This window comes from Vulpes vulpes, chromosome 15 (genome assembly GCF_048418805.1).
Source record: "Vulpes vulpes isolate BD-2025 chromosome 15, VulVul3, whole genome shotgun sequence".
NCBI classification, from domain to species: Eukaryota; Metazoa; Chordata; class Mammalia; order Carnivora; family Canidae; genus Vulpes; species Vulpes vulpes.
Window position 1 is genome coordinate 51,614,620 of NC_132794.1, and position 11,970 is coordinate 51,626,589.

Genomic DNA, 11,970 nt, shown 5'->3' on the forward strand with positions numbered 1-11,970 from the left:
CTTAAGCAAACATCTATAATTCTCTCTTATGTGAAACTAAGATGTGAAGGACGCTTTCTGAATAAAGTTAAAATCACATTCCATATCACTAAAAATTGGCCTGAGATCTGACAAAATACTCATTCATCATTTTCTCCCCCTTGGGAAGATTGTCTCACATTTTAGTTGAGACTTTCTGGTAGAAAGTGAAAGTCTAGGCTCTGAAATGAGACTGTTCTGCCACTTACTACCTATACTGCTTTGGACCAGCCTCAGATTCCTCATCTATAAAACTAGGTTAATTTGTACCCACTTGGGTTAATTGTGAAGACCAAGTGCAACAATAAAGTACCGAGCCTGGTGTTTCATGTGTGCAGCATTAGTTGTTCAAAAAAGTGTACCCTTCTTTTCTTTTTTTAAATGATTTTCTCTGTAAAGTAGGAGGGTCTTACTGTATTTAAAATTATATTCTCCCGTGAGTGGGAACATTGACTGTTTGAAATTCACACATCCCTACCTCTAGGGACTGGTCCACCTTGGGTGCACTTTGCCCCAGTTATAAACCTTTGTGAGAGCATAAACACACCCATAGATAAACATATCACCTTGACTCTCTCCTACATAGAGACCTAACTAGAGATAAGAACCCCTACACATATGCCCACGCAGATGATCTCACATCCAGAACACATATAATAACGAAAATATTTATATTTACATAATATAAAGATATATCCTTAAAGACAAATGCATTTTAGTGATCATTATAGTCACACATGTATATTACATAGATTCTCATATTCAAACATGATGTGGTTTAAATAAGGAAGGCAGGTAAAGCAGAGTGCATGTACCTAAGGGAGTTATAGAAATCAAATTAGTTTTTCTGGCCCTTATAATGTCTTTTCCCTATGGTTAGAAAGTTGCCTCAGATAATTATGTGATTTTTCTCTAGAAATTAAAGCTTTTGTTTTGGTTTTGGTGGTGTTTGATGCCATCATTTTTAGTTAGCTTTAAAATAAAAATTAGAATAAAATTAAGGAAAATGCCAAAATTCAGAACTCTTGTAGACATGCTAAAACCACTTTTTTCATTCCCTTGGTATGACTTATAATACATATATAATAAAGTACTGCTTATTTGTTTTGTTTTTCAAAGATTTATTTATTTATTTATGATAGAGAGAGAGAGAGAGAGGCAGAGACACAGGAGGAGGAAGAAGCAGACTCCATGCCGGGAGCCCGACGCGGGACTCGATCCCGAGACTCCAGGATTGCGCCCTGGGCCAAAGGCAGGCGCCAAACCGCTGAGCCACCCAGGGATCCCCAAGTACTGCTTATTTGGAGGGTGGGCATGCTGTTTAAAAAATTAAACTCCGCTCTTTTGTATGTACATCAAGTAAATGTTATGTGATTTTTTCCTTTACACAGTGTGTGTAATCGTGACATTGATATTCTTCCTTGGTGATTGTTAAGGCCGTATTGCCTCAAGCAAGGTAGCCTGACTTATTTTATAATGTCTTCACATAAATGAGAAATGGATCTGTACCACAAGGCAAATGTGACCTGTTATTTGCTTGTTATTTGGAAACAAGTTCATTGAGTCAACCACAGAACATTTCTCAGATTTTAAGTGTAAGATTTTTTTGAAGTGGCACTATTCACTTTTTAAATTACTATTATTTTTTTAAGATTTTATTTATTTATTCATGAGAGACACACGGAGAGAGGCAGAGACACAGGCAGAGGGAGAAGCAGGCTCCCCACAAGGAGCCTGATGTGGGACTCGATACCAGACTCTGGAATCATGCCCTGAGCCAAAGGCAGACGCTCAACCGCTGAGCCATCCAGGCATCCCTACTTTTTAAATTATTTTTTAAATTAAGGTATAGTTTAGATATAATAAAATGAATAGGTCTTAATGGTTCAGTTAGAAGAGGTTTAATAATTATATATATCCATGAAGGCATCATGCAAAACCAACTATTGAACATTTCTGTCACTCCAGAAAGTTCTCTTATGACACTATTTTTTAATTTTATTTTTTGCTTTTTATTTAACAAGTAAAATAATTTAAAAACAACAACTTTAAAGTTTTTGGAACAGTGATGAGCGAATTGCTGCTGGAGTTCTGGATGTACCCGGGGTCCTTGTTCTCTCATGGTGAGACAGGACCTATGGGCAGGACTGTGCATTTAGGTGTATATTTGACCAACACAAGTCAAAGAGGTGGAAACCACTGGAAAGCAGACAGCACGAAGAGCTTTTCATCAGGCAATCCTAAAGTGCCTTTTTCCTCTTCTTTGCCTCTGTATCCTCCATGGTTCCTTTTCTAGCCGAACTTGTCACAATCCCACATCTCTCCTTCCTCTCTTGCAGCTTCTCATCATCTTCAGACTCTGGAGATTGAAGAGACATTCAAAGCTCAAATCTTGGAGCTCGTTCCTTTAGTTAATCCAGGCTAACCGTAGGCTTGGCGTCAGATGACCAGCCTTTGGATGGAACTGAAGAAATCCCAAATCTTGCTGCCCGGGCAGCTTTCTTAACCCTCCAAGCTCACAGGTACGTCGAATCATTCGGTGATCTCCTGCATTCTCTCCGTCTGTGGTATCTCAGGTGTCGTTGTTACCACTTTCCTCTGTGCTGCCACAGCAGCAGTTTTCTCAGAGGGTTCTTCCTCTTTGACAGACTCTTCTTCCTTTGTCTCACCTCCAGTACATCTTCATTTGCCTCTTCAGCTTGCTCTTCAAGATATGCCTGGAGCCTGTTGATGAGATCTTGTTTGACTCCTTTGGTCTCCAGACCACGAGCAAGACCTTCCTGCTTTATTTAGTTCAGCAAGCTTCAGCTTATGGAGTGCCACCGTCTCTGCCGCCATCTTGTTACCCCTCCAGTCCACTCTCTGTGGCACTTTTTTTTTTTAAAGATTTTATTTATTCATGAGACACAGAGAGAGAGAGAGAGGCAGAGACACAGGCAGGCTCCACGCAGGGAGCCCGACATGGGACTCGATCCTGGGACTCCAGGATCATGCCCTGGGCCAAAGGCAGGCGCCAAACTGCTGAGCCACCCAGGGATCCCCTCTGTGGCACTTTTTAAATTAAAAACCACCAAACTGGGGCACCTGGGTAGCTCAGTTGGTGAAGCATCTGACTCTTGATTTTGGCTCAGGTCATGACCTCAGGGTTATGGGATCAGGCTCCATGTTCAGTGGGGAGTCTGCTTGAGATTCTCTCTCTCCCTCTGCCCCTTCTCTCTCTCTCTCTCTCTGTCCACATATATACACATCTTTAAAAAAAACAAACACCAGCCCCTCATTGGGCTCCCTGTTCCATGGATACCCTGCTTTTCCCTCTCCCCACCATTCCCTGTGCTTGTTATCTTTCTCTCTGTCAAATAAATAAATCTTTAGGGATGCCCAGGTGGCTCAGCAGTTGATCATCTGCCTTTGGCTCAGGGCGTGGTCCTGGGATCCAGGATCGAGTCCCGCATCAGGCTCCTTGTGGGGAGCCTGCTTCTCCCTCTGCCTGTGTCTCTGCCTCTCTCTCTGTGTCTCTCATAAATAAATAAATAAAATCTAAAAAGCCTCCCCACCAAACTGCACACTTCAAAAGGGTGAATTTTATGGTATGTGAATTATTGCTTTCCCTCAAAAAAAAAAAAAAAAGGAATCTGCTCCACATTTACTTGCCATCTCACCTCAAGAATTAAGACAGGTTGGCATATTTTTCCCCATCATATGAAGTAATCCCCTACCCTAAATATTATACTCAATTTGCTTTTTTTTCTGAAAACAAGAAATTAGACATCGCTAAAGATGGTAGGAAGCGCACAAACAAGGTCACTCGGACCAGGGCTTCTAGTTCAGTCCTCTCAGTGACAACAAATAGGCTTCCCTATGCTCTGGTGTGCAGAGACCTGGGAGCAGAGTCTGGACGCTGGGTTTACCTAGTGTCTAAGGGACACAAATATTACCACCCACGGAGGACAGGCCCAGGCCGAGGACCAGAGCTACCACGGCAACAAAGCTATCCCGGCAGTAAATCCTCTCCAGGGCAAGGCTGTAACCACGTGAAGCAGGGGAAGTTACAGTTGACTTCTCAGCTGGGTTAGCATATGCTTCACCAACTCCCCTGCCACTGGTATATGTCAGAGCTCGCCCAGAGAGCACGGAACCCCCCATGTCACTAAATCAAGTCCCCCACTATCAACCTGCTGAATTCTCTCCGTAGAACAGTGGTTCTCAGCTATACATCAGAATCTCCTGGAAGGCATGTTAAAATATGGATTGCTGGGCCCTAAACCCCAAATTTCTGCTTTGATACATCCGGTGGGGGGGCACCCAAGTACTTGGGTTTCTAACAAGTTCCCGGTGAGGCTGATGATGGTGGACCAGGCACCAGAGTCCGAGCATTGTGTCGAAGCTTCACTCCATATAACATTTGGTAATTCGTGGGTCATTCTGCCCAAACCTGAGCCAGGAGTTGAACTCTTGCTACCAGGAGAGAGGGTCAGGCCAGGCATGGAAGGCTCAGGGGTGGGACACCTCTCCCAGCCGGGGAGACTGGCTGCCTACTGAATCCCTGGCCTGGCAACTAACCTGAGAAGCAGTGGGTTTATCAGGCATGCGGGTAAAGGCTTGTGCATTTGTGAACATCTTCATTTCTCTGCACAAGTGACCACCCATATCAGGACAGATGACAGTGGTCCTGCCAGTGACGATCGAATCATTCATTGATTCAGCCTTGCAGCTGACACAGTGGGCCAGGAACAAGCAGATGGGTCAGCACCGGACTCTGGGCTCTGCCGGTCGAGAGAGCTGGATGACTGGGGCAAGTTTCCTAACTTCTCAGAGCCTTGCTTTGCAAAGGGGGATTCATCTCAGGAGGAGGCCTGTGGGGTGGGTTAATATTTAGAAATCTTTTCACTGTGATATTACATTCCTGCATCATTTCCTCATTGCTCTCCTTCCCTGCAATTTGTAAGCCAGGAGTATTCCTTGCCTCGGGGTGAGGGCTGCAGATGCGAGCCCCCTCCTACTTCCAGGGCAGATGGGTTCCATGGCAACATCAACATCACCTGGGACCGTGCCCCAGGCCGACTGAATCTGAATCTCTGGGCTGGGGGAGGCCCAGGAGTCTGTTTTAACACACAACCTCTTCAGGTTATTATACGTGGCTAAAGTTTGAGAAGCTCTGGTCTAGACCAAAGAAGTTTCAATGAACAGACTTTAAAGTCCATAGTTGAGGGGTGCCTGGGTGGCGTGACTGGCTAGGCCTCCGACTCTTGGTTTTGGCTCAGGTCATGATCCTAGGGTCATGAGATTGAGCCCTGCATTGGGCTCTGCACTCAGAGGTTCTCTCTTCCTCTCCCTCTGCCCCTCCCTGCCTCCCAGATAAACAAATAAATATATATGTTTTAAAAATCCAGAGCTGAGACCATAGCTTAAAAGCCAGGGTGCATATGTACACAGCATGCTCAGAGGGAAAGGGTGTTTCTTTGGAGGGACAAAGCCTGAGAAGCAGCACAGAATTTACGTTCTGATCGTGGAGACGGGAGGAGTTTGTGAGGATGTAGTAGCTACCTGTACATTCAAAAGGAAAACCAATTTGATCAGCAGGAAGGAGAGAGAATGAGAGGAGGTGAGATTGGATCTTAAGAGTCCCCTTCTCAAAGACCCCAGGAGGCCCGGCTTGCAAAGGTTTAATTACTAAGTTGGTCAGAGCCTCTCTGGAGCTTCAGGGAAGAGACAGGCAGGAGTTATGATCAGAGGCACACAACCTGGGAAGAAAAGTCGAGACTGAGAAGCCATCGCAGGGCCACTTGCACCCCAAGTTACCGAGGGAGTAGACATGGAGAGAAGCCAGTCAGAAGAGAGAAAGCGAGCTGAGCAGAAAGCCAGAAAGAAGCCGAGCTGATGGAGACAGCGTCTGCCCTGGGCCAGTAGGATTATGAGCACGAGCTAAGGGCCCTGAAAAGGCAGGAGCGCAGCTCAGAGGCAAAGCAAGGGGTGGGAGGTAAGGGGGCGAAGAACTGTCACCAGCCACCTCCTGATTGTTGACAGTTTGGTCTCTGAGTATCAACTGGCTGGTGTGAGGGTCACTTCTCCAGGCCTGCCCCTGACCTTACCCTGTGCTGCCCCTGGGGAAGTTTCCAGCTGGCGTCATCCCCTGTGGGTCTTTGGCTCTAGAGGAGCTGACACTGAGGAGGGCGTCCCCTCAGGGTCCCAAGGCTGGGGAAGGGGCCTTGGGAGGCATCTGGGCTGCACTGCCCTGCACTGTTGGGCAATGAGGGTGTGTCCTCGGGGTTCCTGGAAAGTTGGCTCATTTCCTCCACGGTCACCGAAAACTACCTCAGACGCCCATGGTGAGGTCAGTTCCAGTTTAAGCTGCTTTGCATAAAAAAACAAAAATCCTCTTTCCTCTTGACCAGAACACTTACACCTAAAAGCTTGAGGTGGCATTGAGCAAGGATGGGGCAGTCAGGAGACTCGGGCTTCCCTGGGGCCTTCGGGGCAGTGCAGACCCTATGCAGGCCCTCTTCCCTACACTTACAGTCCTGTGGCCCTTTTCTTTAGAAACCTTATCGCAGTGTCATTTTAAATGGATTTGGGCAATTAATTAACTTCTTCCCCCACAGGAGTGGAGCTCTGTGAGGAGCTTTTTTTTTTTTTTTGCTTACCATTGGATCACTAGCAGCTGGCGTGTGCCTGGTGGATAGCAGGCACTCATCACATATATTTGTTGAATAAATGAATACTTAAGATGCCCGAGATTAAGTATGCCAAAAGTCAATCATGGCATGAGTCTTCACAAAAGGATTCCTTACTGGGTTTTGTCATTCAGAAAACATTTGAGGAGCATCAGCCTGTGCTGTGCACTGCACTAGGTAATGTGGGGAGGGAGCTTATACAAAGGGAAAGGAAACAGGATCTCTCCCCACCTTTCTTTTTTTTTAAATATTTTATTTATTCATGAGAGACACACAGAGAGAGGCAGAGACACAGGAAGAGGGAGAAGCAGGCTCCCTGTGGGGAGCTTGATGTGGGACTCCATCCCAGGACCCCAGGATCAAGCCCTGAGCTGAAGGCAGGCACTCAACCACTGAGCCACCCAGGTGTCCCTGGGATCTCTCCCATTATGAATAAGTACAGGCTGGGGGTGAAACCCACCCTGCACTGTGGCTGCTCTGGTGCTTCATTCAGTTGTTTTCCTGTAAAGAAAGCTATTTCCTGTAGGGGCATGGTGGGGTGAAACCACAGGTACATCCTAGCCCCAAGATGAGAAGAACAGGCACTAAGTGATGGCTTCTCTAGGTCAGGCAGTCGGGAATCATGACTTAGAACCAGAGAGGCAGGAAGTTTGGCATTGGGAGAGATCTGGAAGTAGCCCAAGTCCGTTCTCCCCATCTCCCGGGGTAGGAGCCCGGCACTGCCCAGGGGACTGTGTGATCTGGGAAGCCCCAAGTTTGTTGCACTGAAAAGCTGCACCTCAAGTGCTGTGTGCAGATCCAATGAAATTATGCTCATGACACCTCTGTGAGGAGCAAGGGACTCAAGGCACCCAGCAAACGAGGACAGTGTCCTTTGTGCTCCATATGCCTACACCTCACTACCCATCTCCATCCCATTGGGCCCTGGGCTCCTAAGAGGGTTCTGGGCAAGGTCATGCTTGCCATTGGGCAAGGATGCCGAGGTCACCCTCTGCTTTTGATACTTGTTCCCTGAGTCACTGCCTGGGCTTGAGAAGGGGAAACCCAGCCTTGCTGCTTGCAGCCACATAGCCTGGCTCTGCTGGCTCTGGGGAGCCTCCTAGTCCCTGGGAACCTACAAGTGCAGGGGGGCCAGTGGCTGCTGAGTCTGGCAGTAGCCAGACAGTGGGCCCAGTAGCCCTCTCCCCACTCTGCTCCCACAGGGCCTGCCTACCGGGACGTGTGGGGGGTTGTTTTGATCCCTTCGGGCCTGCAGCCCACAAGCCATCCACCCAGGGTCCTCACATCAGCTGTCTTCGCTATGACCCACAGATCTTGGCTCCTTCATACTGAAAGCTGGGTGGCTGGCGGCCTGGAAAACCCATGGACTCCCACCCCCTCCCCTTACCTACCCACATGGAAACCGTGGAATTTCCCCAGTAAGTTGTCTCTGGCAACTCCAATGTTACAAGAAGGTCAGAACTGGTGAAACATCGAGAGAATGCCAGGGAGGAAGTGCCAGCCCTGCCTACACTGTCTGGGGCCCCTCCCAAGGGGACAAGAAAGCTCTGTGTCTGGACAAACAGGACGCTGACACAACCAGGAGCATCTCGGCTACAGGTGGGTTTCCCTTTACACTTTTGACACCGGGCTCCCTCATTTCACAGGGATTCTCAGCCCTGGCTGCACATTAGAACCCCTGGTGCCCAGGCTGCACCCCCCATCAATTACATCAGGATCTCTCGGTGGCACCAGGGTGGGCACCAGTGCTCTTTAAAGCTCTCCAAGTGTTTGAGGTATGCAGACGATCTTGAGGATCACTAATTAAGAAAATAAAACACTTGGGGTGCCTGGGTGGCTCAGTTGGTTAAGTGTCTGCCTTTGGCCCAGGTCATGATCTTGGGGTCCCAGGACTGAGCCCCACATCGGGCTCCCTGCTCAATGGGGACTCTGCTTCTCCCTCTCCCTACTGTTTCCCCTGCCTGTGGTCTCTTGCTCTTTCTCTACCAAATAAATAAAATCTGTATAAAAAAAGAAAGAAAGAAAAGAAAGAAGAAAGAAAGAAAGAAAGAAAGAGAAAGAAAGAAAAGAAAAGAAAAGAAAAAAGAAAGAAAAGAAAAGAAAAGAAAAGAAAAGAAAAGAAAAGAAAAGAAAAGAAAAGAAAAGAAAATGCTTATACCAGATCTTTCTGTTTGGGCATGTAGTGTCTGAGGGCAGCCTGGGTTCAAATCCTGCCCCCATGACTTACTAGTTACGCCATTGCAAGTCTCTCCACTTGTGAAAGCCTCAATCTCCTCATCTGTAAAGTGAGCATAATAATAAAGGTGCCCACCTTGCAGGGCTAGCATAAGAATAAATGCAATCGGGACGCCTGGGTGGCTCAGTGGTTGAGTGTCTGCCTCAGCCTCAGGTCGTTATCCCGGGGTCCTAGGATCGAGTCCCACATCGGCTCCCCCACAGGAAGCCTGCTTCTCCCTCTGTCTATGTCTCTGCCTGTCTTTGTGTCTCTCATGAATAAATAAACTCTTAAAACAAACAAACAAAAAAGATTAAATGCAATCACCTGCTTGCACCAGCAGGTCAGTCAGATCAGACATTTCCTTCCAACTAGTCCTCTTCTCTGCCTCTCTGTACCCCCAAACTCTAAATTCCTGTGTCTACTCCAGCTTTTGAGTTTCTAGTACTTTGTCCAGGGCTTTGCACATAATGGTATTCAAAAAGTATGTGTTGAATAAATGAGCTGGAAGGGGATTCTTGTGTAACATTGAGACTTGCTTCCTAATTTAGCTCTGGAATAAATCCAGGGTCCATATATTGATTTTGATTAGCCATTTCTTCCTTTTTTTTTTTTTTTGAGTGTCTACTATGTGCCAGGCTCTAAGAATTTGAAGATAAAGATACAATCACTATCATTGAGAAGTTGAGAGTCTAGTGAGGACACAGACTCATGAGCTTGTATTTTCTTTATTATGCTGTAAGGGGGGGCACAGAAGCACTCCCAGCACACTGTGCCTGGGTGGGTGGTAGGGGGAGAGGAAGGGGAGGATGAGAGGAAGCTCTGCACAGAGGTTGGGAGATGACCTTTGACCTGGGTCTAATGAGAAAGAGCTGGCTCTATGGAGATGCCAGGAAGGGCATTAAAGACAGAGGGAACAGCACCTACAAAGCCAGAGAGCCCTGGAGGGTGTGGTGCAGTCCGAGGATGGTTTGCTATGGGAGGAGAGAGTTTGGGGTCGAGACTGGTGGGGGAGATAGGCTGGATGGGCAGGTTACGGCCTGAATTGCAGAGGTTTGAGGGCTGGGCTCATTGGAAGGGACTTTACCCTGTCAGGCAGGGAGGGCCCAGTTATGTTTGGGAGCCAGGGAGGTAAACAGCACACCTGCGCTTGGCTTCCCTCCTCACAGCCATCCTAGCAGCCACTCCTTCCAAGGGCCAGTCCTTCCTCTGGGTTCCTGCCTGGGTGAGGCCTGCCAGGTGGGGTCAAGCTTTGCCCCCACTTCTGGGTCAGAAGGTCAGCGTGGGATTTGGAGGTTAAGCAGCTGCAGGTGGGGCCTTCCAGACAGAAGGAAGCCTCCTCCAGAGAGGGAGGGGGCTTGCAGAGTGGGTGGAGGACGATGCTCACCTCCCTACTAGACCTCTACTGCTCAGAGACCTGGCCTCAGCTCCAAGCCCTGACTGGAGGTGGGGAAGTGCAGGAACCCAGACGCATCAGTGAGGCTGGCCAGGGTAAAGTGCTAGAAGCAGCTGGGGGCTAGCTGCCCCAGCCCCCATGGAGGGTCCCTTCCTTTCCCGGCTGCCCTTCTGTCCCCCAGCAAAGTGTAGCTCACAGGAGTTAAGCCCAGGGCCAGATACCAGGCTCCAGGGGGGTGGGTGACAGTGGAAGGTCAGCCAGGGGCCCTGAGCCGAGAGCCTGAGGAGAGTGAGGCTGGGCAGCAGGTCGCCTCCCCTCAGCTGCCCCACCACACCGGGCCTCCCGGGGCCTCCTGGGGCCCAGCCCTGCCTCCTGCTTAGTCATAGTCACAGTAAAGTCCTCAGGTTCACACGCATCCTTGTCTTGAGAATTATTTCCTTGTACCTTTATTTGCATGAAGCTCCAGCATTTTTCTGAGTATATGATAGATATTAAGATAAATTTTATAATTAATTTTTTAGATGCAAACACTTTTTTAGGCGTGGATGGATTAAGAGGATCTGGCTGACCTTCCACTGTCACCCACTACCCTGGAGCCTGGTGTCTGGCTCTGGGCTTAACTCCTGTGAGCTACACTTTGCTGGGAGTCAGAAGGGCATCTGGGAAAGGAAGGGACCCTCCATGGGGTCCCTTATTAGGAGTGAGGGAGACCCAAGTGGCTAGAAAGGTGCCCAGGCTTATAGCCTGGCATGTGTACCACCAAAGTCCTGCAGGACTGCGCACACTCCACCACTGTCCTTACCTCGGGGCATCGTTACAACTTATGATCTCTTTATGTGGCTCTCCCCTAAGTAGGCCACGAGCCCCGGAGGGCCAGGCCCGGGCCCTATTCACCTTCCCATCCCTGGTGCCTGGCACAGTGCCCCGCACGCAGTACCTCTCAGTGGGTGTTTAATGGATGAAATTTTGATTGGAACTTGTACGGCCTCAGGAGCTCAGGAGTGCCTGAGGGTAATGAGGGTGCCGAGCAGGAATGACACAGGTGACAGAGCTGAGGAGAGTTCAGTACGCAGGAGCTGAACCGTGTGGAGCTGAGCTCCTGAGGTGGTTCTGCCCATGGGGGAGCCAGGCCCTTCCCTGCGGTGCCCCGGGAGAGTCAAGGGTGTTTGTCGCCACGTGTGTGGGGCGCTGGCCAATGTGTAACAGGCACTTGGGGCAGAAAGCCCTAACCCGTAGCCTTTACTGGTTTCTGTGGTGTAAATATCCCTGCTGTGACCGTTTCTAGGTGTCAATGTGACAGCACTGAAGGCAGAATTGGGACAGTCTTAGCCTCTCCTGTAATACCCCCTCCGCTCAGACACAGTAGGTGGAGATGGCCTCAAGAGCCTGTGTAATTACAACCCACAATTATTTAGGAAATGATGAGTTTTAAGTATTCATTGCTCATTGCTTTTCAGAAGTTAGAACTTATTTTCTTTTTTTTTTTTTTTGAAAGATTTTATTTATTTATTCATGATAGAGAAACAGAAGCAGGCTCCATGCGGGGAGCCTGACACGGGACTCCATCCCGGGACTCCAGGATCACGCCCTGGGCCAAAGGCAGGCACTAAACCGCTGAGCCACCCAGGGATCCCCTAGAACTTATTTTCTTGTCAGTTTTTATAATTTCA

General features: G+C 48.5%; 1 pseudogene; it reads right to left on the reverse strand.

Annotated features, from left to right (window-relative positions):
* Nucleotides 1–2,258: 2,258 nt before the first annotated feature.
* On the reverse strand, nucleotides 2,259–2,856 carry LOC112919881 (SAP domain-containing ribonucleoprotein pseudogene; annotated as a pseudogene).
* Nucleotides 2,857–11,970: the final 9,114 nt, after the last annotated feature.